The sequence below is a fragment of the Oryctolagus cuniculus genome, chromosome 5, assembly GCF_964237555.1.
Source record: "Oryctolagus cuniculus chromosome 5, mOryCun1.1, whole genome shotgun sequence".
Lineage (NCBI taxonomy): Eukaryota > Metazoa > Chordata > Mammalia > Lagomorpha > Leporidae > Oryctolagus > Oryctolagus cuniculus.
Window position 1 is genome coordinate 10,604,190 of NC_091436.1, and position 24,899 is coordinate 10,629,088.

The window sequence follows — 24,899 nt, forward strand, 5'->3', positions numbered from 1 at the left end:
AATTCCTCAGCCACTCAACTGCACCATAGAGAGGTGCCAGCAAGGGCTTTACCACGAAGCTGGGGGTTGGGGCGGCACTAAGCCCAATTTATCACTACAAGCAAAACTCAAAATCAGACAAAAGTGAGCAAAGAAGTAACCATCACAGATGGGTGGCAGGGACGCAGTCTCTTGGGCCATCTTCCACTGCCTCCCCAGGCATCTCAGCGGTTAGCTGGATCAGCAGCCAAGCAGCCAGGACTCCAGCTCCGATATGCAGGGACTCCGAGTGGGCGGGTTAACCCACCGCACCACAACGCCTGCCCCGTATTTCTTTACTTTTTGAAAGCCTTTATACTTTACATTCCAGGGCTCCTCTCTATAATCTGGCATATTTTACCAAATATATAACCAAAGCTAAATGGCTCATTCCAAATTAACAAAACACTACTAGAATGTACAGAAACCATTCATGTGTCCACAGAAAGCTAAAACTTTAGGGCACCTAGAAGCACTGACTCCAGTCTGGCAGTATTTATTAAGCAATTTTTAAAAAAAGATTTATTTATTTACTTGAGAGGCATAGTTACAGACAGAAAGAGGGAGAGACAGAGAGAGAGAGGCCTTCCATCTGCTGGTTCACTCCCCAAATAGCCACAACGACCAGAGCTACACTGATCCAAAGCCAGGTACCAAGAGCTTCTTCTAGGTCTCCAACATGGGTGCAGGGGCCCAAGCATTTGGGCCATTTTCTACTGCTTTCCCAGGCCATCAGCATGGAGCTGGATCAGAAGTGGAGCAAGCCGGGACTCAACCGGCACCCATATGGGATGCTTAACCTACTATGCCACAGCCAGCCTGTATTAAGCAATTAACAAGCAGAAAATATTTTGGGATTCTTTCTCTTTGTTACAAATGTAGTATAAGTGTAAATACAGAAACTTTAGAAATCTGGGAGAAACTACCTCAACTTTAATGTAATACACATTTTTCCAACTTCCTAAAGGTTTTCATCACAGTTCTCTTCAGCCATATAAACATTCACTAAAGTCCTTTTCCTGAGTTCGGGGAATTATCACCAGCCTGACACCAAGAAATGTCTTCGTGCGCAGGACTGTCCGGTCCCCAGCATTCTGCCTCGTTTCCTTACAAGAGATTCCCAGAACTATTTACAAATCAAAGGGTGGGATCACTTCTGTGACCCCGACAGACCCGGTGTCTGTGTGTAAGTTCATACACACACGTGCCTAACATGCACCACATTCATCGAGGAAGAGAAACTTACGATTGTTCCCACATGAAAAAAGACCCCAGAATCTGCTACACTGACTTTCTTAGGAGTCAAGTTTCCATTCGGAAGTAAAACTACTCAGCGTGGAAGCCGCAGCTGGGACAGACCACCGCCCGGCTTCCTCTGCGGCCTTCGCTGGTGCGATGCGCGGCTCAGGACCTGGAGAAGGAAACGCTCTTCCTCCTGATCACACATTTCGAAGGTCATTTCAATGTGAAACCTGCAAAGAGGCTTCCTAATGACTGACAGCTGAAAAAGAAAAACTGCATTTCCTGGAAACTAGGTTGGTTCTAAGAACGTTCTCCTAGGCCTAGCCAAAGATGAGTTCCTAATTAGAACGGAAATCACCACTCCTTTCTGATGACATCCCAGTACTTCAGTGCCACTTCGTGAAGTTATAGAATTTTGGGCTTATGCTCAGTGCCTCTAATGTGGTTTCTTTCTTTGGAATACCGTTTCCTGCCTGTGGGGGCAGGGAGGATGGGTAATGGAGGGGGGGTATCAGCCACCTCACCCTGTAGAACGCTCATCACCAGCGTCCTAATAAAATAACTTCCAGCATACTGAGGTTCAGACATAAATAACATTTTTCCTAAGATTTATTTATTATTTTTGAAAGTCAGAATTACAGGGAGATACGGAGGGGGAGAAAAAAATCTTCCATCTGCTGGTTCACTCCCCAAATGGCCACAACGACCGCAGCTGCGCTGATCCGAAGCCAGGAGCCAGAAGCTTCTTCCAGGTCTCCTATGTGGGTGCAGGGGACCAACCACCTGGGCCACCCTCCACTGCTTTCCCAGGCCATCAGCAGGGAGCTGGATCAGAAGCGGAGTTGCTGGGACTTGAACTGGTGCCCATATGGGATGCCGGCACTGCAAATGGTGGGTAAACCTGCTGTGCCACAGTCCTGGCTCTTGTAAATAGCATTGTTAATGCATGGATCCTATAAACTGCATTATCAATGGTAGTAGATCCCAGAGATGGCTCCAAATGGTCTTACATCACATCCCTGAAGTAAGAAGCTTTACTGAGCCAAAATGTGCTTTAAATAACTATAACAAGACCAGAAGCCTCTAACTGTCCATTGAGTCCTAGGGGGAACGCTGCTGTGTCTGGATCTTTGAATGGAGAAGGGTGTGGGGGAGGGTAAGAAAAAGGAGAGCAGTGAACAGAAGGAAAGCCGGGGGGAGACAGAGGAAGAGAGGGGGCTTTATAAGTGGAGCAACAACGTGGCTGTGCCGCAGACTTCCAGAGCACAGGACAGAAGGCTCAAGCTCGGAGTGCGAAACAGCCCTCCAGGGCTTTGCGTCCTGGGAGCTGAGAGGCAGCAGAGGACCAAGAATATGGGCGAAGGCTGGAAACACAGGCCTGTATTTAAAATGTGTCTTTAGAAGAGCTGAAGTCATTTTGTGAGTTTATAAACTTAAAATGCACAATATTAAATTCATGTGCTCATAAAATGTAGGGCGTCAGGATGTGCCAGGAAGGGGAAGAACTGTCACTGCTCCCTTCCAGGGTACCGACCCCAGGCCTGTGGGCACAGCTGCTACCAGGTCTGTGTCCTTATGCTCCTATCCCGGGACTTCCACTTTTAATTAAAGCTGAACTCAACTATTTTTCTCGGCAATCGAGTAAGTACTGTTACTTTAGCTAAAAAATAAACCTTTGGCATCAGAAATGCCACAAATTTTAAAAATACACACAAGACCAGGTAGGAACAGACTTTATTGTTATATAGATACTGTTTTCCCATTCTGAGGCCGATTAGATTCTAATACCCATTGCCGAAAATTAACATCATTTGCAAGCAATGTAGAACAAAAGCATGTACTTTTCCAAAGCTTGCCCCTAACACAACCCCAGAGAATTATTCTAACACCAGCACAAAGTGCTCCCCACGCAAAGCCACATTCAACATCCAACTATTCTAAATACTTTTCTAAATTTAAGGTAACTATCATTTTTCTCAGGACTCATATATACATATATTTAGCTTTTATATTACAATTTATGTTTTAAAATTCCAAAATCTTTGAAATGAAATTAATATTTAATCTCCTTACTTGGTCTCAGTATTCCTTTGAGCCTTTATGTAAAAAAATTACACTTCACAAAATCAAGTAAAATTATGGTCTTTTATCACTTAGATCTCTGTTTCTAATGCATTCACAGGAGGAGCAAAATGGCTTCACTGAACATTTTAGGGGCTGCAGAATGATTGCACTTGCTAAACACTTAGCAAACATATAATTTACAAGGCAGGGTTAGTGATTTTTGGTATATATTTAGCGTACCAAGTTGGAGGCATTTCCATGGAAAGCATCATGGAAGACAGGCCCTCATGTCTCAGATTTGGACTGGTCCAAGGTAGGATCAAAGCAGGGGCCATCATGCTGCTCACCTGAGCTGCCACTGTCACTCCGTTGCGTGGCTGATTCCTTTGTGAAAGAAGTCAAAACCACATCGAAAATGCACCTGCTGCTCTGCTGTGTGTCCTTCTCCACTCAGATACGCCAAGCCAGCCAGCCAGTCTGTTCTGACACCTCCACGCCTGCATCCTTGCAGACACCCAGCTAAGGCTTAGGATCTGCTAAGAGCTGTGGCTGCTGCCCTTCTCCAAGTCCACTGTCACAGCCTAATCTCAACTCCCAACTCTGCCATTTCTCGCGCGGCTATGCCATCCATAGCACTGCCTGGGTTGCACATTACACACTGGAGATGCGGCCTTCACCTGATGCTCTCTCCTGCACACGCCGGAGGACCTCTGCCTGATCCACTCCCCGCACCAGCATCAGAAGGTCTTTCCAAAACTACAGGGTGCTCAGGTTGCTTCCAGATAAAAATGAACTCTCATCAAGTGCTTCCCTGCTCTCAGGATCAAGGCCCCAAAGCCCCTCTGCGGTGGGCCCCACCTTTACTCACACCACCTCCCAGCCTCCTGCTCCCTTCCCCAGGGCCTCTGCTTTGCTCGCGAGTCCTGGAATACAGCACAGCCTTCATGTTTCTGGTCTCAGCTGCTCCCTCTGCCTGCGTCCTCTTCCCACTCTGTGTCCAGCTGCCTGTCCTCAGGCCTCACCACAGAAGTCAGGAGACATGACACGCCTTCTTTGATGAAAAGACTAACACTTTTTTAAATATAAGCCTATGATCATCTCTAATGTCACATTTTATCATTGGCATCTCTCCCACTGAATTATAAAGCAACATGAAGGCAGGTCTGTTTCCTGCCCCTTCCTGTAGCGTACAATGGGCTGACAGAGCCATCAAATAAATACTCCCATGAAGACCAAATTAAAATACTCCATCTATGGTTTAACAATTCTAGGACAGCATTTCCAATTTTTAAAAAGCATTTCTCATGGACAAATTCAGCACAACCACAAATACATCATGAGGGATGAAGACGCTTCAAGAACCAGGGACCCACTCTGCACGTGACAGCAGCACAGGGGGTGCACGCGTTGTTTTCTGCCTGCCACTGTGAAGCAGACCCATGTATAAGTGTCAGCTTCATTTAACCACACATTTAACACACGGGATGTTTTAAGGCTTTTAGAACCTACAGGTTAAAGGAGAGGTCTTCAAATATAAAAATGTAAGTACAGATATCAGTAACACAAAAATGCCTTGGGCTGGGCCAGTGTGTGGTACAGTGCATTAAGCTACCACCTGCGATGCTGGCAATACATATAAGCATTGGTTAGAATCCGACCTGCTCCACTTCCAGTCCAGCTCCCTGCTAACGCATCTGGGAAAGCAGCAGAAGGCGACCCAAGTACTTGGACATCTGCCTCCCATAAGGGAGACCCAGATTGAGTTCCAGGCTCCTGGTAGTGGCTTGGCCCAGTCCTGGCTGATGGTGGCCATTTAGGGAGTGAACCAGTGGGTAGAAGATCTCTCTCTGTGTCTCTGCTTTTCAAATAAATGAATCTTTTTTAAAAACCTGAAAAATAAACTGAGCCACAGATACACTGAAAATAAATATTTTGGAATATGATGGTCTATCTATTTTCATCCTAATGTTGCATCCTTATTTTCATCCTAATTTGCTACTTTATAGGTAAGCAATGATGGCCTGAAATTTTCCCACCCTTGTCAAGTACTTGGGGGAGGAAGAGAGAGGGAGTGATTGCTCCAGGAGGTATCATGCATAAGCACTCTTTTCAAAAACACCTACCTCTTTCTTAAAAAAGTTATTTATGGGGCCAGTGTTATAGTGCATCAGGTTTAGCCAACTCCAGGTAGGCCAGCATTCCATGTGCGCTCTGGATTGAGTTCCAGCTGTTCTTCCTGCAATCCAGCTCCCTGCTGATGCACCCCAGAAAGCAGCAGAAGATGGCACAAATGCTTGGGCCCCTACACCTCTGGGGAAGACCAGCATGGGGTTCATTTTTACATATATGAACTTCACAGTTCCCATATCCCCAGGAGAAAGAAGCAGTTACAAAATATATCTTCACTAAAAAACTAAGAAAGGTTTTGTCGCTCCCCCTCTTCGTGGAGGAACGACACTAAGCCCTGCCTAGGCTTCATATCCGAGTCACGGCACCATTATGTCGCTCCCCCTCTTCGTGGAGGAACGACACAGGACCCTGCGCTGTTCTTTCGTCTGCTCGGCCCTCCCCGGGTTTGCTGCTGGTTCTTCCCGGGTTGGCTACTATCCCTTCCACCTCCGTGGAAGGGCAGTTCCCCCTGGCCACATTCCCCACTTCCGCAGGGGAGCGGCACACCGCCGGCCGGCTCTCTGGGGGCTGCACAGGTGTTCCCCTTAGATGTTCCCCTTAGATGTTCCTGGTGCATGCCGTCTCTCTCCTCCTTTATAGTCCTCCTCCGCCAATCCCAACTCGGCTGCCCACACGCCGAGTACGCTGCTCTCCTCCAATCAGGAGCAAGTCCTACAGTTTATTGGTTGAACTGGAGGCAGCTGTGCGGAAGCTGTTTACTTCTCTCCCAGCGCCATATTGTGGGAGAGCAGATGCATAGAATAAGTCTTAATTCCAGTAACTCAGTCCAGTCCGGGCTGCTCCCCACAGGTTTCTAGAGGCACAGCAGTCCACTCCCATCAGCCTACAGTGTAGTGAGACACACAGCAAAGAACCTCTCCACGTCCACTTGCTCACCAAGAACTCCTTAGAGGCACAAGACGTGGCCCTGCCTCCCTGTCCATCCCCAGTGCACCTGTTGGCAGCTGCATCGTGCACACTCCTGTCAGGTCCCTTTCCTCAGCTACCCCCTGCCAGGAATGCCCCGGCCTGGGATCTTGGCATGGCTGGCTCTTTGTTCTGCAGATTTAACTTGAAGGGTGACTTCCACCCACCAGTCTCCTCTGACTACCTGGCACAAACCATCCACTGCCCGCTCCTCTCCTATGACCACATCTAACTCTGTGCACAGAAAGCATTATTTTCTGACACCATCTCATTTACCCACCATCTTTGTCCTCTGGAACAGACTTCCTGAGGGCCCAGCTGTGACTATATTTTTCACTCCTGTGCCCCAATGCCTCAAACCGTACAGGCACTTAGAGGCCAGCCCCGCATGCCTGCTGGAAGGACAGGTCTCTGCCTTGGCTCAGGGCACCTGGATGCTCACAGACGGGAATGGACCTCTCAGAGCAAGGGTTTTCTCACTTGTAAAAGGAGACAATTCAACCAGGCTGCTAGGAAGGTCTCTTTTTTCCCCTAATATTTATTTACTTGAAAGGCAGTTACAGAGACTGCAGGGAGAGAAAGAGAGAGACAGACAGAGAGACACACAGAGAGAGAAACAGTGACACAAAGAGAGAGGTCTTCCAGCCCTTGATTCACTCCCCAGATGGTTGCAACAGGCAGAGTGAAGCCAGAGGCTGCAGTGTGAGAACCTATGGGAAGAAATAAGAAAGAGAATAGAGGCTGGTGTTGTGGCATAGCAAGTTAAGCTGCTGCCGGCAAGGCTAGCTAGCATCTCATATGGGCACCAATTTGAAACCTGGCTGCTCCACTTCCAATCCAGCTCCCTGCTAATGCACATGGGAAAGCAGTGGAAGAAGGCCCAAGTAATTAGGTCCCAGCTCCCACATGGAAGACCCAGAAGAAGCTCCAGGTTCCTGGCTTTGGCCTGGTACAGCCCTGGCCATTGTGGTCATTTGGGGAGTAAACCAATAGATGGAAGATCTCTCTCTGTCTCTCCCTCTCTCTTTGTAACTCTGCCTTTCAAATAAATAAAAAAAGAAAGAAAACAACAATGTCTTGAGTCACCTGGTGGGAGCAACTCTCTCCTGCACCTGCTCTCCGAGACAGCAATGCTGACGTCAGTTCACCGTGAGAGTGACTTCAGTAAGCACTGATGCACCAGGCTCATACAGTGCCTCTGCCAACCTTCAAAAAAGCACTAGCCAATGAGTACCGCTATGCTTTCCAGATCAGAATGCCAGCACTCAGAAACTGGGAATGCTCTCCAACAACATACTGGTTATGTGGCTGGACTTTATTTCAAGGATCAACAACCGCTATGAAGCTTCTTGGTGAGCTGTGGATGCACAGTTCACTACGGGAGCGACTACATGTGGACGGCAGCGGTGCCTTGCACGGATCAGTACAGTGCATCCCCACGTGTCAACCGCAGCAGCACCCTCGGCCTTCACATGATGTCTTCTGCACGTCCACGGCCCGTGGGTGGAAGGTGCCAGCCCAGGAGCACCACGTAGGTCCCCGGAGGCAAAAGCACCACTGAAGGGGAAAACATGCAGGAATCCTTCCTTCTCCAGGCCTGCCCCTCTCAGTTGCTCTGCTGAACACTGTGGGGCACACTGTCTGGTCAGAGCCTGCCAGGGATGCGGCCACCTGCCCCGAGGGGCTGACCTCTGCCTGAACAGACAGGGAGGTCACCTCTTCCTCTTTTGTGGACAGAATAAATATACCTCGGAGTTACTATTTTAGTCCAGGGAAGATCGAAGAGAATGCAGTTGCTGACTTCCGCCCTACTCCCCAGTGAAACAGGCCACTGGGCCCGAGCAGAGAGCGGCTGGGCGGCCAGCACTGGCACCGCGCCTGGGGGGTGGAAAAGGACCCACCCTCGCAGGCGGAGCACCGCGGGCGGCACAGCCTTCCACCCACTCCCTTCCCCCTCTCTGACCTCTGCTCAGCCTCTTCCAAAAGGGGAAGACACTGGAAGAGGGAGCAAACAGAAGGCTCCATCGAGGTAAAGAGCATTTTCACAACACAAGCATATTCGCAGCAGCTCACCGTGGAAACAGCCCAGGGCGCTGCGCCCACAGCCCACTCCTGCAGTCTCTGACCAGCAGGACAGCAGCATCACAGTCTGAACGCCGGCACGGCAGCCAAACACTGCATCCCACGTTGCAGCACCTGTTCAAGTCCTCGCTGCACCACTTCGCTTAGAACCCAGCTTCCAGTGAATGTGCCTGGGAAAGCAGCAGAAGATGGCCCAAGTGCTTGGACCCCTGCTAGCTACATGGGAGACCTGGGTGAATTTGGGCTCCTGGCTTCTGTCTAGTCCAGCTCCAGCCAATGTGGTCATTTGGGGAGTAAACCAACAGACAGAGGATCTCTTTCTTCTTCCTGTCTCCCTCACTCTGCCAAATGAATACATCTTTTTTAAAAACTGAGTTCTAAAAAAGGGTTTAGTCACATCCATCATACTAAAATAAATGAAGATTTTTCTTCCTGTGATAATGATATCCTTTATACTTAGAATTTATTTTATATAATTGCAACAGTCTACTAAAACCATGTGGAGGCAAACAATTTTTTAGCAGGAAAATTTGCAGAAGTTCAAATGAATTCCTGTATGCCAATGTAAACTCAAATATAAAGTTCAAGAAATGCCAGGTTCGTGTGGGAAACAGTATGGCACAGTAGAAAAATGAGTTGGAATTCATGCGTGTAAACCTCAGCTGTACTACATACAAAGGGTAAAAATGCTCATCATGTTTATCTCTGGTAATTATAAATATTTAATGAGATAATAAGGCAAAAATTCCGAAAGCTATAAAGGGCTATTCAAAGGTAAGAACTGCTGATAATGACAGTGATAAAGAACTGTATTTCCAGTAAAAGGGATGCCACATGTATAATTATGATCTCCAGATATTTACAGAATAGGGAATAAGTTGAAGAATTGCAACACAGATTGCAGGAGTCTTGCACACAACACGAGAGGAACTTGTAATAGAAGCTTCCAGGCAGTTTTAGGTGCATTTCATAACCATGCCCGAGAAAGATGTTTATACCAATGACTAATGTCATATGTATAATAAATCACAATTACTAAAACATCAATTTTACACCTATTTTGATGTTTCCCACAGACAACATCAGTTCACATGTGCTTATGTAAACAGCAGATGTGAAAACGATTCCCTGAAAACCAAGACATGGTGAGAATTCACCAGTCCTGAGGAATGCTGAAGCCACTCTGCGGGGAGGCCACCCTCGAATCTTCTGTTAAGGACTCCGGTTTCTTTTCTCCTCCCAATGTGCTCTGTCATCATATTTTCCTTGTGATTTTTTTTTTAAAGGTTTACTTTATTTATTTGAAAGGCAGAGTTAGAGAGAGAGGGAGAGACAGAGAACTTCCACCTGCAAATTCATTCCCCAAATGGCCACAACGGCCGGGGGCTGGGCCAGGCAGAAGTCAGGACCAGGAGCTTCATCAGAGTCTCTCTCGTGGCTGCAGAAGCCCAAGAACTTGAGCCATCTGCTGTTGCTTTCCAGGGCACACTAGCAGGGAGCTGGATCAGAAGAGGAGCAGCTGGGACCAGAACCCGCGTCCATGTGGGAAGCTGGCGTGGCAGACAGAGGCTATAGGGCACAATGCCAGCCCCTTTGCTGTTATTTTTAAGTCAGCATAAGAAATTACAAGGGTTATCTCCTAACATGAGCATTTCAGGCAAACATCTGATTTTAAAAATATGAATAAATAAAGCCGGCGCCGTGGCTCAATAGGCTAATCCTCCACCTTGCGGCGCCGGCACACCGGGTTCTAGTCCCGGTTGGGGCGCCGGATTCTGTCCCGGTTGCCCCTCTTCCAGGCCAGCTCTCTGCTATGGCCAGGGAGTGCAGTGGAGGATGGCCCAGGTGCTTGGGCCCTGCACCCCATGGGAGACCAGGAAAAGCACCTGGCTCCTGGCTCCTGCCAGGATCAGCGCGGTGCGCCGGCTGCAGCGGCGGCCATTGGAGGGTGAACCAGCGGCAAAGGAAGACCTTTCTCTCTCTCTGTCTCTCTCTCTCTCACTGTCCACTCTGCCTGTCAAAAAAAAAAAAAAAAAAAAAAAAAAAAAAAAAAAAAATATGAATAAATAAATAAATACCAATCAGGATGCTGATTTCACTTGAACACTAACAGAATTATAAAGTTAGTTCCAATTGCCAAAAAAATGTCTAATTTAATACAAGGCATTGTTAAAGTTTAAAATTCACATTTAAAAAAAAAAAAAGCTTGATGAAACTTCCAAGAAACAAATTGCAGCATAACAGTAATACTAGTAGCCTCTTAAACTACACCAAAATTCACCAAATACTGTGACATGTTTCGATTTATTATTTATTCTGATTTCCGTAAGAACCGGAGGGTGTGTGGAAGTGCGTTTTACAGATAACAGATGGAGGCTCAGCGCAGGGAAGAGGTGAAGTTTAGCTCTCACACCACACTACGGACCTGACAGGACGCAGCCTGTAGCCCTGGGTGTTCAGCACTGCTTCTTCTGTTTTATGGCCCACCTCTTCCCAGACCCACCAGGAACGCGGTAGGCTGTTGGAGACGGGTTCACAGACTCCCGTTCAGAAGCACCGTGGAACCCCTGGAATGCTCAGCCACACACCCTCCTGCTGCAGCCCCAGGAATCTGCACCAGACAGGCATGAGATAGTGACTGAGATCACTACCCTACGCCAAGCTCCAGAGGAAAGTTAAGGACTGGGGTGGGAGGGGCGGTACAAAACACTCCTATTACTCAGAGGGTGCATGAGTGTGCTACAGAGTTAAAGACTTGAGCTCAGAAGTTTAGGAGAGCTAAGAACTAACAGTGCCGGGTTGGCGTGGGGTCCTGGGGTTTTCAGCAGCTTATCTCACAGGGAGGAAGGCCCCTTTCCATGGCCAAAGTGAATTCCTCTCCCACACAACACTGCCAGATTCAGTAATATGTTCTATGTAATGTATTCCATGCAATATATGGAACAAATTTTTACTACAAAATTATTCATTGTTTGCCTGAAGATGAAGTTTAACCAGGTGTCTTGTATTTATCTGATAACCCTGCTTCCATACCAATAACACAAGAACACATACTGGGGTACAGATTCTTCAACTAATCTGCTGATAACGTCATCTAAGCTATTATTATAGCATTATACCAGCTAGTATAGCACTATCATTGAGCACATTTTCTCAAGAATTTTGCACACAGGTCTAGACTAGACATGGATAGGGCTCGTGAGGTGGCAGGTGGGGGCTCTAATCCCAAGATGCTCAGTGTCCCAGGACAGGGCCCTAGATGTTGGCCCAAAGTTTAATGCTTATATTGCACTACATAACCAAAAGTTCTGTTACCAATAAATTCTTACTGCTTGAAATGCAGTCTTCTCTGAACAGTTACCAAAACTCTGCTACTTATTTGGGACAACATCTGTCCATGAAAGAATTCTTTTTATTCTTTATTAAAGATTTACTTTATTTGTTTGAAAGACAGAGCTAGAGAGAGAGGTAGAGATAGATAGAGAGGTCCTCCATCCATTGGCCCACCCCCAAGATGGCCGTAACAGTCGGAACTGCACCCATCCGAAGCCAGGAGCCAGGAGCCTCTCCAGGACCTGGGCCACCCTCAACTGCTATCCCAGGCCACAGCAGAGAGCTGGATCGGAAGAGGAGTAGCCAGGATTCAAACCAGCGCCCATATGGGATGCCAGCGCCTCAGGCCAGGGCTTTAACCCGCTCCGCTACAGCGTCGGTCCCCCATCAAAGAATTCTAATCAGCTGGCTGTTCAGTCGGGACACCGAATGGGTCAATTTTTAAAATAAGGAACAGGGGGCCTTTCTTTTAAATAAATAAAATAAATCTTTAAAAAACAAAATAAGGAACAGGTTGCCTATTTAAAATTCCTCCCATTCTTTTGGCTCATTCTGTAGCTTGTACATAAACACTGTTCTTTTGGTAAGAAAGGAATAAAGGAGAAAGGGAAAGGAGCCGTGTTTAAAAATCATCTCAGGGGATCAATGCCTGCCTCACTAGCCTACAGGTGCACCTGGGCAATGGGGTACAGCCCCACTTTCTTGGGCACTTAGAGAGGAAGTCACCTGGGACAGATCCTGCCACTGGAGCAGCCCAGGGAGGGCTCACCGAAATGCCAGGGCACTCTGACCTAAGGCTCAGGCACAGCCCTGACTTCTTGACAGGCTAGCACAGCAAGGAGAAGCCCAAGCGCTGGTGCCAGGGAAGACAGGGGTGCAGAGCTCGGGTGAGAGCCCCTTCATGCACTCCTGAGATGGCACCAAGCAGAGCACAGAATGGAAAAGGGAGTAAGTGAGGGGGCAAAGCCTGCGCTGCCAGGGCCTGGAACCGATCTCCTGTCTGAGAAAACCGTGGTCTTTGGCAGGTGACCAGATCCTCTGCAGGGTTGGAGAATGGACCAGAAGTAGTGAGAGATAACAGAAGTTGTAGGAGATAATGGATGTGTGTCTCTCTTATAGATTTGCATACTTCATGTTTTTTTTTTTTTAATCAAAACTGCTTTATTATCTGAGAATGAGGACTGATTTTCACTGGGGAAAGTGTTTCATCAAAGTATTTTTTTTTCCTTTGTATGTTTATTTGTTAAGTTTCATTTCCTCCCTTTGAAGGGCTGGAGTTAATCACAAACTCCTGTGAGATCAACAAGTAATCAAATGGTTTGGGGGAGGGGGAGGGGGAGGGTTCCAAACTGCTGATAGTAAGCTGTAGAGTTTAGGTTCCATCAGAAGATCCCACATTGCCTACCTGCCACCCAGACATGCGTCAGATGTGACTGAGGGCATCTTGTTATGGAAATAGGAACAGGGCCCCGAACACGGCGAGCACACTCCGGGTATCTGCAGCTACAACAGCTGATCCTTTCTTGCCTTCAGGTCAACCCACTCATTCATGAAGAGATCAAATGGTCACTGTTTCTACTGTCGCTGTGCTAAAAACCCTCAAATAATACTTTCGGAAAAAGCAAACAGATATCTATGGGCAAAATTTTATCTATGGGTCAAGCATTTTAAAATGTGCATCTTGATATCTACACACCTGCCACTCTTCATGCTGCTACACTCTCCTTTCTATGAGGGTACAACAGCCTTCTGAGAACCAGGCACATGTAACAGCATTTTATACTTTGAGAAAGTGTCACTCAAGAATTATATTGCCTGCTGAGGAAGATGTTTGACAGACTATATATTTTACAAACAGATAACATCTGAAATTTACATTCATTTTTACAAACTTTGGGATGTATGGTCTACATTTATCAAGGTCAACTCAAAAGTAAAACTACAAGCCAACAGATTATTTCAAAAAGAAGCAAGACTGTTTTTTTTTTTTTTTGACAGGCAGAGTGGACAGTAAGAGAGAAAGAAAGGTCTTCCTTTTTCCATTGGTTCACCCCTAAATGGCCACTGCAGCCGGTGCACTGTGCTGATCCGATGGCAGGAGCCAGGTGCTTCTCCTGGTCTCCCATGGGGTGCAGGGCCCAGGCACCTGGGCCATCCTCCACTGCACTCCCGGGCCACAGCAGAGAGCTGGCCTGGAAGAGGGGCAACCGGGACAGAATCCGGCGCCCCCACTAGGACTAGAACCTGGTGTGCAGGCGCTGCAGGCGGAGGATTAGCCTATTGAGCCGCAGCGCCGGCCACAAGATTATTTTGTTTCTGAACTTTACTTAATTACTTGCTTGTTGGTGGAATAAATATTATTTCAACTATATTCAGGAAATGTTGGACATTGAGATACTAATAGTGAATCAGCTCTGGCACCGCCCTTAGGGAGAAAACTTCACAACACCCACTCTGAACACCAGTATTTTTTTAAAAAAAGATTTATTTATTTATGTGAAAGGCAGAGTTACAGAGAGCCAGAGGCAGAGAGAGAGAGAGAGAGAGAGAGAGAGAGAGAGAGGGGAGGGAGAGAGCGAGGTCTTCCATCCCCCGGTTCACTCCCCTGATTGCCACAACGGCTGGAGCTGTGCCAATCTGAAGCCAAGAGCCAGGAGCTTCTTCCAGGTCTCCCATGTGGGTGCAGTGGCCCAAGGACTTGGGCCATCTTCTACTCTTTCCCAGGCCATAGCAGAGAGCTGGATCGGAAGTGGAGCAGCCGGGACTCAAACCAGCGCCCATATGGGAAGGTGGCACTGCAGGCGGTAGCTTTACCTGCTATGTCACAGTGCCGTCCCCACAGCTAGTATTTTATAAAAACCTTAAGAGGGGCCAACACTGTGGCGTAGCGGGTAAAGCCACCGCCTGCAGTGCCGCCATCCCATACGGTGCCTGCTTGAGTCCCAGCTGCTCCACTTCCGATCCAGCTCTCTGCTGTGGCCTGGGAAAGCAGTAGAAGATGGCCCAAGTGCTTGGGCCCCTGCACCTACGTGGGAGACCAGGAAAGAAGCTCCTGGCTCCTGGCTTCAGATCAATGCAACTCTGGCCGTTGCATCCAATTGAGGAGTGAACCATAGGATGGAGGACACCTCTCTTTCTCTCTCTTTCTCTCTCTCTCTCTCTCTCTGCCTCTCCTTCTCTCTCTGTGTAACTCTTTAAATAAATAAATAATTCTTAAAAAAAAAAACCTGAGAAATATATTACGGCCTGAAATGTCTAATATATTTTATATCCAAGCAGCACACATATTTGTCAAGTAGTAACAAATGAAATTACACAAGCATCTCACAAAATAGAAATAGTTACCTATGGTCAGAGTCACCACACTGTGCATTTCACATACTTCTGCTAAAAGTTGGAGGATAAAAGGAAATTTCTCCTATTCTTTTGTCATAATACCTGTCACGGAGCATATCAATCAATCTGTCTGGTTGTTTTCTCTCCCTCTCTTTCCCCCTCTTTCATCCATGTATATAATTATGGCCTAAAATAGTTAAATGAGAAAGATTTAACTCTCTACAGAAAGCATATGAATTAGACCTATTAATAAAGTCTATCTTTCAATCCACTGAATACCATTTTACTTATCACAGTTGATTTTTTAAACCCAGAGTTATTAAAAGAATGCCACTTCACTGCTGCTCTCTACAACCCGTTCTCCAGCTCATGGTTCATTCATGCCCCGCACTGGATGTACTGTGCTCTGCTGGTGCCAGTGAGCCTCAAAGGGCTGCCCTATAGCTATGTCAGTCCTCCAAGGTCCAGCGGCCTCTGAGCTACAACAGGCCATGCCCACCTTGGAGAACCAAGACAGCTGCTCCCAAGTGCCTTTTTTTTTTTTTTTTTTTTTAAACAGGCAGAGTGGACAGTGAGAGAGAGAGACAGAGAGAAAGGTCTTCCTTTGCTATTGGTTCACCCTCCAATGGCCGCCGCGGCCGGCGCACTGCGCTGATCCGAAGGCAGGAGCCAGGTACTTATCCTGGTCTCCCGTGGGGTGCAGGGCCCAAGCACTTGGGCCACCCTCCACTGCACTCCCGGGCCACAGCAGAGAGCTGGCCTGGAAGAGGGGCAACCGGGACAGAATCCGGCGCCCGGACCGGGACTAGAACCCAGTGTGCCGGTGCCGCAAGGCAGAGGATTAGCCTAGTGAGCCGCGGCGCCGGCCCCAAGTGTTTTGTTTTTCTGTATGAGAAAGAGCAGACTTTATTGGGAAGCAGAGTGAGCAGTGACCAAAGGACACCTCCCATTCCAAGAGACATACAGGATGTTTGCTAATAAAAATCAACTGGAACACGGGTTCCTCGGGCAGCTTCGCCATCCGCACCTCCCTCGGGGGTAGGCAAAAAGTCCAGCCGTTATCCTGAAGGCAGCGGTGGTCCACTAGAGATACAGCCCCACAGGACTGTCTTCTTGTTTTCTTATAAAGAACAGTCTCTTTAGATTTTGTGAAGTCTTCATTTGTTACTTTCACCCTGCATTCTCTCAAGCCCATCAGACCAGCTTCTATACAGAGTGTCTTGATGTCAGCACTGGAGAGATCACGTTGTCCGGGATTGCACCATCGGCCAGAGCCGGCCAGAGCCGGCCCGCGCTGGCCAGCGCCAGCCGGCCTGTGTGATTCTGAAAGATGCGCTGCTCAGTCCTGTCATCAGGCAGGAGGGGCTCGATCTTCCCGTCAGCACAGCCTGATCTGATTAAGTGCTGGACCAAAGTTTCTATTCGGTTTGTGGCCATGATAACTTTCACGTCTCCTGTTGAATCAAAGCCATCCAGCTGGTCCAACAGTTCTAGCATTGTCTGCTGAAGTTCTCTCACTGCCAGAATCTGAGTCATACGTTTTGTCCCAATAGCATCAATTTCACCAATAAACATGATGGATGGTGCGTGCTCTTCGGCACCACAAAATAATTCCCACACGAGCTCGGGCCCACCGCCTAGGTTCTTCTGAATAAGTTCAGAGCAACAGCCCTCAAGAGAGTGGCCAAGGTTTGGTCTGCCACTGCTCCGGCCGACAAGGTTTTACCTGTGCCAGGTGGACCACAGGGAATGATCCCCTCGGGGTGGGGGTGGGGGCTTTATTCCCATCTGCTCCTAATATGCTGGATAGCCGACAGGAAGCTCCACAGATTCCTTAATTTCCTGATGTGGTTGTGCAACCCTCCAGTACTGGCGCGGGTTTCCTGGGGAGCCTTTTCCACCTTCATCACTGTGATCAGGGGATCTGGGTCATCATCCATCAACACCCCCATCACAGCACGCACCTTGCAGCTGAGCCGGAGTGAGGAGCCTGGTTCCAGGAGATCCTTGTCCACAAAGGAAAGGCTGCTGCTGTAGTGTCCTGGTCCCATGGACGGCGACCATGGCGTGGCTGTCATCGCTATCTCCAAAGTTCCTCCTGCCACTGCGGTCCCTCTCAGTCATCGACTTTGCTCCTTCTTCCCCCTGCTTCTCTTCTGATGGTTTCACTTGTTCCCAATGTCTACTGCATTCTCCCTCCATGAGGAGACAGTCTTTAATTCTCTCTAACAGCACTGAGTGTGAGGTGTCGCCAACGGCAGCATCCGGTCCCGTTCTTTCTACTTTTCCTCACTCTGGCTGGGACAGGAGGTTCCTATTTATACTTCTTCGTGTCCTTGACCTTCTCGCCAGCTCCAGGACCATGACCACCACTCTGACTTTGGCCCACCTTGACTTGGGCTCTCAGGACACCACTGCTGTAAGTCAGCTGCTCCAAGTTCTATCAGCACATAGGCCTCCCAGGCAGGAGGCGGTTCAGAACCCCGTCCACTCCAGGCGGTCTTGCCCTGGTGATGCTAGCCTTCTGCCCTCCGATCCCTGGGTGCCCTTTCTGATGAGGAAAATAAACAGAGAACTCACACAGAGGCACACCAAAATGGAAAACCCACGTGTAGGACAAGCTGTAGAATCAGTGAAAACAAACTAACCATCTTCTAAATTCAAGGACTATGAAAAAAGTAACCAAACAGTGATTCACTTTTTATATTTTATTACAATTGTAAACCACTTGGAAAGGGTATGAAAACCACGATGAGATCCTAACACTTTCCTTTTGTTTGCTTGTTTTTCCTCTTAAGAACCTTAGAAATTCAGGAAGGAAAACAGGAATTGTCATTGTATCCAATAGCTTTCCCACAGGAGACACTACAGACTCATAAGCCTGCCTGGTCAAATTCATAAGCAGTTACTATTCTGGAGCGGGAAACACAGAAACAAGAAACTACAATGAAAACTTACTGCAGCATTCACTCATTTATATGCTACCTTCATAATTATTATACACTACGCATTACAGAACATACTTCACATATTATACATAAAATATTACTACTAGAAAGAAAATGACCTTTGTTCAAGGTTATTGTTCATAACTGTTGGTTTTTTAAAAAATTATTTTGTTTGTTATTAGATAAGGATTAAAACCTCAGTATTTATCTTTGTACTATTTCAAGATTAAGAATCTTAAAATACATACTTGAATAATACATCTGTGAGAAGTGAATTAAAGTATAAAAATAAAGATCAGCTTACAAATGGTGTATGTAAATCCAATAAACTTTGAAGGACCAAAATTCTTTGGGGAAAAGAAAGAGCATTTAAAATAATTTATTATTGTATTACTATTTATTAAACATATTTTCAATTACTCCTACTCTTTCTATAATTCGTGGTAGATTACGCTAGTTCAAACACAGCTGCAGCCCACTTCCCAGGAACCTGAGAGACAAGCATGCCATCGCCAGGACAGCCGGGCATGTCTGGTCTGCTCCTCACAGCCTCACGGCCTCCTCAGCTTGTGGTGAGAATTCAATGGATTGATACAAGTAACAAGGTTCCAAAGTGCCTGGCTCATCTGTAAACTCTCCATCAATATTAGCTGTTGCTACTATTATGGTTATAATCATTAATCATCCTGGCTATGAATATGACTAGCCATGACAAGCCATTTATGATACCTAATTGTCGTTAAGTGCAATAGATCAAAAATATTAAAATAAAACCAAAAGTTAAGGAACCCACCATCTCTAACAAACACCAACCCCTCCTCCTGTCTGCACTCCCAAGTGAGTGAGCCTGGGGCCTGGCCAGATGGCATGCACTCCCCTGAAGTGCTTCCTGAGTTAAATACATTCTACGTAAGAGCTTTTACATGACTCACTGTGAAGGTTGCAAATTAAAATTAACTGGCAAGAATTACACTAAAGAGACACACAACCAGCTTAGATGTTGCTGACGAAATATTGCATCTCTATTCCCTACCATTCCCCCCACACGCAACAGCAGACAAGATCCCACGGCACGGGAAACAGCCTGACAACAATGCCTGCTACTGCCACAACTCTGACTTCCACCTGCCCCTGCCAGAGCAGCACACAGCACCTCCAGGCTCCTCAGAGCTGCCCGGGCTGGCTACCTCCACTCTGCAGACCACGATAAGTACTTCGACCACAGCGACACAGCTATCAGGATTAAAACCCAGTGTGTGCCCTCGGGAGTCCTGACTTTAATGAGGACCCAAAACTTTAGAAAGTCCATTTATCTACTGGCTTGGAGAGGAACAGCTTTGATGGCGTCCCACACTTTTGGCTGCTGAAGATTAGCATGCTTTATCAGATGACCGTTAAAGTACACCATTATCTTTCCTCTTCTCTCGCCTGGGATCTCGGAACCATACAGAGTCCTCACTTCACCTTGGCCACCAGGGTACAGGATGACCCTCTGCAGCAGAACACTAGGAGCCCTAAGTGTGAAATTCTACCCCCTAGTGTTTAGTGGAAGACCTGAATAAGCCGAGAAATAGCACGGCTGAGCATCTTGCGGCCAGTGGGAGGAGGAGGGATGGTGCTGCAGAGCAAATGGACAAAGATACACAGACTCCAGAGTAATAATGAGGGGCCAGCCGCTGCTGCGTAGTGGGTAAAGCAGCAGCCTGAAGCGCCGGCATCCCACATGGCCACTGGTTCGAGCTCTGTGTGCTGCACTTCTGATCCAGCTCTCTGCTAATGGCCTGGGAAAGCGGTGGAAGATGACACAAGTCCTTGGGCCTCTGCACCCGTGTGAGAGACCCAAAGGAGGCACCTGGCTTTGGACTGTGCAGCTCCAGCCGTTGTGCCATCTGAGGAGTGAACCAGTGGATGGAAGACCTCTCTTTCTCTGCCTCTCTAACTCTGACTTTCAAATAAATAAATAAATCTTTTAAAAAAAGATTAATAATGATAAAGTATAAGTTAAATGTAAAACGGAACTGGAAGCATGGGAGAAGAAGTGAGTCACAGGAATCAAGGTCTCCGTGGGGAAGAGGTGGAGGAAGCGTGATCGCCAATGGTCCAATCCATGTGACAGCACGGCCCTTACGTGGCCATGGGTCCGAAGTGCTGGAGCAGAATACACAGCAGTGAAAAGAAAAACAAAAAGGAAATAAAGGAAAAGGGAAGAGAAGAGAGAAGAAAAGAAATTGCATATTTCTCCAAGTTTAAGAATGTACACCTTGGACTGCCATTATTACTGACTGCTGTTCTCGAATGAGGGTTAAGTGTGGTACTGGCCAACTGAGGTTAACTAAGACCAAATCCAAACACACAGGAATAAAGCAAAGAGCAGCCGCCCTCCCCTCCAATGACTCAGCATGCTGAGTGTCATGTGAGCAAGGCACACGTCACCATTTCCTGCACCCGGGACAGCTCAGTGTGCTGGAGGCGGCAAGTGACAAGTCACCAAGCTTGCCGAGGCTTTCAGACAGCTGTACATGAGAGGACGAGGGCCCCAGGTGGGAGAGCTCCTGTGGCAGGCCTTAGCTACCAGCTGGTACAATGAGGCACTCTCTGGCAGAGAGGAGAGGGCGTGCTGCCCCACAGAAACCATACACCGAGAAGGCAAGGGCAGGAGCGAGGAGAAAGGGCTGCAAGGTGCATGTCGCGCCCTCCCCACCCTGCTGTGTGCAGTGGAGCCCAGAGATAAACAAAGCACCAACAGTGTGCACACCACCAGGGCCCCCACATGAACGACTGGAAACAGTAAAAGAGGGGAGGCCCCTCCTTTAATGCAACAGGGTATTACTTTGAAGTACTGCACACACTGGGCACACGCAGATTAAATCATTAGCCCAAGAGTGCACGTTATTTTGCTGATTACTGGTCTGTTTTCCATCCCATCGCCTTAGGCTCTCTTCTCACTCCTCAAGCCCTCAGTGTGTAACTACTAACTACAACTGCAGCTGGATCCCTGGCAATAATCTCTCCACCTTCAGCCCAAAACAGGGTTGATAAGCCCAAATTTTCCAATTGTCCAATTTTCCTGGAATGGGCCATCCATCTATTAAATGGTAAGCATCCAGAATGTGGCGAAGACTAAGCAGGTCTTGACCATTTTCACAACATTCAGTAGTCCAGTTAGCATCATCTCTTCCCCAGGCCTGAATATCCTGAGGTCAGAGACAAAAGCCTTCAGGACATCTGCCCACAATTAACAAAAATTGACAGAAAAATAGCAGGGGCAAGAATACTGATACAGGCCGGCGCCGCGGCTCACTAGGCTAATCCTCCGCCTAGCGGCGCCGGCACACCGGGTTCTAGTCCCGGTCGGGGCGCCGGATTCTGTCCCGGTTGCCCCTCTTCCAGGCCAGCCCTCTGCTGTGGCCAGGGAGTGCAGTGGAGGATGGCCCAGGTGCTTGGGCCCTGCACCCCATGGGAGACCAGGAAAAGCACCTGGCTCCTGGCTCCTGCCATCGGATCAGCACGGTGCACCGGCCGCAGCGCGCTGACCGCGGCGGCCATTGGAGGGTGAACCAACGGCAAAGGAAGACCTTTCTCTCTGTCTCTCTCTCTCACTGTCCACTCTGCCTGTCAAAAAAAAAAAAAAAAAAAAAAAAAAAAAAAGAATACTGATACAAAAAACTACCCAAGGCAGTGGGGACAGCTCATCTCAAAATGCAATGAGTAAAGGTTCTACTTCAACTAGAATACGGCAAACCCAGGGATAAACAGGTCAGCTGCCGCAGCCTGGCCAAGCTGAAGCAGGCAGCGCATGGACTAATCTCTATGGAGAACTTAACGGGTAGTACCTAGTTCAGTAGGAACCCCGTGTTCTGCAATTATGTGCTCATGTTTAACTTTTATTGTCAATACTGTTTACATTTTTAGGTTGTAAAAATATATGCAATTAAATCCACTAATGTGTGAAAGGCTAAATAATAAGACAACATCCAAGATAATGATAGTTGTTTATAAAGAGAAAAACTTTCAATGTATGGGAAGCTGAAAACTAAAGAGAAGTAAACAAAAAAATCAACAGCCAATAAAATATAACAATGATTAAGTGAGGTCTTTAATGTCAGTTAATGGCAAATCATTTAAATGTGTGCCAATTAAACATGAGCAGACAGCCTTGCAATTAGAGTTTAAAGATTTACTTCTCCCAGATTTGAATATTATACATGAACATTTTCTACAAATTAAAAATCTCCCTTTACACACTATACACAAATGCTAAATGCAAAGGAGCTGTTGCCACGTGAACTGCTGCTATCAATACAACGTCAGACAATTCTTACCAGGCACTGCCTGAGAGAAAGCTCAAAATGGTCCAGACACAGAAGCTTTCTTTCATAAGACCTTAAAAAAAAATAGAGAGCCCACTTCTCTTCAGAAGTCGCCTTCACTCACAGAGCCTCCTGTTGGCCTGCGGTCCTGCCTGCTGTCCACTCAGCCTCCCGTGGACACTGCCTCTGCGATCCCACCCCAAGCACGCACAATCGCTTCTCCTCGCTACTTCTGTTTGCCAGGAACACTGAGTCATCACCATATACTTTCCAAACTTCCAGGGTCGTTTCCCTAATAAGCCAGCACACACCGCACAGGAGACCCAAGCCCTGCTCCTAGGGCTTCCTCAGTGCCCCAGGTGTTCCGGTGCCTCCAAAGAGTGGGGAAAGAGGACTGGGAGACAAAACTAAGGATCTGAGTGTTCTCGTTTCAGGAGACTCATAAATGGAATGAGAAGCTCCAGGGCAAGGTGCAGAGAACTCTAACGATCATTAAGCAAACAGGCCCATCCTAGGAGGCTCACCCGAATCCCTGGCTGCACCGCGATCCTCACACAAGTTTCTGCGAAAGTCTTTGGGCAGACGGAAGGAAAGGATAATGTGCCTTTTCGTGACCTTTTGCCCAATCCACAGATCGCCAAGCTTTGCCCAGATAAAAGGGGCACATCAGCCACGTCCCACCCCCACACACTCCATCCACATGGAGATGCCTAGTGAGAAACTCACCCTCCCCAGATTCCTGACCCAAAGAAACGGGAGAGACAACGGGAATCTCAGTGAAATGAAGTCTCGAGGTGACTGGTAACTGAAACATTACCAGCGATATATGCAAACTGGGAAGCAGATGGAGGAAGGAGGACTCCCTTAGCGAGAAGTTAGCTCAGTCTCAAGTGCGTGAGGGGCACAGAAAAGAGCAAATCGACACAGCCTGGGTAGCCGCCCTGGAGAACCAGGGCTCTGTCTCACCACCAGCTCCGCCACCCGCCAAGGGAGTGTCTGTAGACACAGAACCAGCAGTGCTCAGGGCGCACAGGGTGCGGGGGCTCGAGAAAGGGCAAGGTGCTCTACTGGGAGCAAGCACTGGGTGTCAGCAGCCAGGCTTACACATCACCCACCACACCTCCATCCTGACGCGTGTGTGCGTCTTCTCTGAGAGAGATGTGCACACAGAGAAACTGGCTGAGCGCATGACAACCCACGAGAAACAAAGAAAAGGAACAGTAGAAACAGTTTTAAAAACCAACATTCTGTTTCACAAAGCACAAAGAAAAGCTTTGAAACAAAAATATTTTAAAAATGAAATAATTTAACACTCAAATTAACAGAAAAAACCAATGTTATCTGCTAGGCAAAAAACAATGGAAGGCCGGTGCCGCAGCTCACTAGGCTAATCCTCCACCTTGTAGCGCCGGCACACCGGGTTCTAGTCCTGGTCCGGGCACCGGATTCTGTCCCGGTTGCCCCTCTTCCAGTCCAGCTCTCTGCTGTGGACAGCGAGGGCAATGGGGGATGGCCCAAGTGCTTGGGCCCTGCACCCCATGGGAGACCAGGAGAAGCACCTGGCTCCTTCCTTCGGATCAGCGCAGTGCGCCGGCCGCGGCGGCCATTGGAGAGTGAACCAACAGCAAAGGAAGACCTTTCTCTCTCTCTCTCTGTCCACTCTGCCTGTCAAAAAAAACAAACAAACAAACAACAAAAAAAAAAACAAAACATGGAAAAACTTAGTAAAAAGTCCAATTCATAGCAAAAAAAATTGACACAGTAATGAAAAGATCAATCCAGTACACCAACATCAAGGAATTCCAGAATGAGCAGAGGTGACAGTATCACAAGATAACTGTCCAGAAGCAGATAACAGTTCAAGCTGCGTGTGTAGAACAACGAGGAACCAAAAAAGATCCAAAAAAGACCCACAGGAAGTCAAGGCTTTAATGTTAGCGTGTCACTAGTGAAAATCCTAACAGCCACCACGGACAGACAGTGGAGTACATGCAGAGACAGGGTCATCATCAAAACGGCAGCTAATTTCTCAACAGCACGAAACATTTGAAGGCAGGAGTAACAGAAGTCAAAAAATTTCATTTTAAAAATTCTTAGAGAAAATTATTTCCATGCTGAATTTGCATACCTAGGGAAACAACCAACTTAAATATGAGAGTATATTTGGAGCATTTTAAAAAAATGCAAGTGCTGGCTGGACAGGAGTTAGACACAGAAGTTACAAGGTCACTGGGGATGTCTACGTGCCGCACTGGATTTGAGTCCAGCTCTGCTCTGAATCCCGGCCTCCTGCTAATGGACACCCCTGGAGGCAGCAGGTGATGGCTTAAGTACTTAGTCCCTGCAAACCACAGTGGGAGAAACAGATTGAGTTCCTGGCTCCTAGCTTTGGCCTGGCTCAGGCCTGGCTGTTTCAGGCAAAAAACAATAAATGGGAGATCTCTCTCTCCCTCCACCTCTCTCTCTCTCT

The 24,899-nt window shown here is 47.6% G+C and overlaps 1 protein-coding gene, 1 long non-coding RNA gene and 1 pseudogene across 22 annotated transcripts in view; all 3 read right to left on the reverse strand.

Moving 5' to 3' along the window:
• Positions 1 to 24,899, reverse strand: part of ARID1B (AT-rich interaction domain 1B) — a 449,775-nt gene that overhangs the window by 211,592 nt on the left and 213,284 nt on the right. The window lies entirely within an intron of this gene.
• LOC138849560 (uncharacterized) lies at positions 967 to 10,554 on the reverse strand. Its single transcript, XR_011388445.1, has 2 exons — positions 7,278 to 10,554; positions 967 to 5,018 (listed from the first exon to the last, which is right to left on the reverse strand). It is a non-coding gene; the product is annotated as an uncharacterized lncRNA (long non-coding RNA).
• LOC103349940 (26S proteasome regulatory subunit 4 pseudogene) lies at positions 15,260 to 17,617 on the reverse strand (annotated as a pseudogene).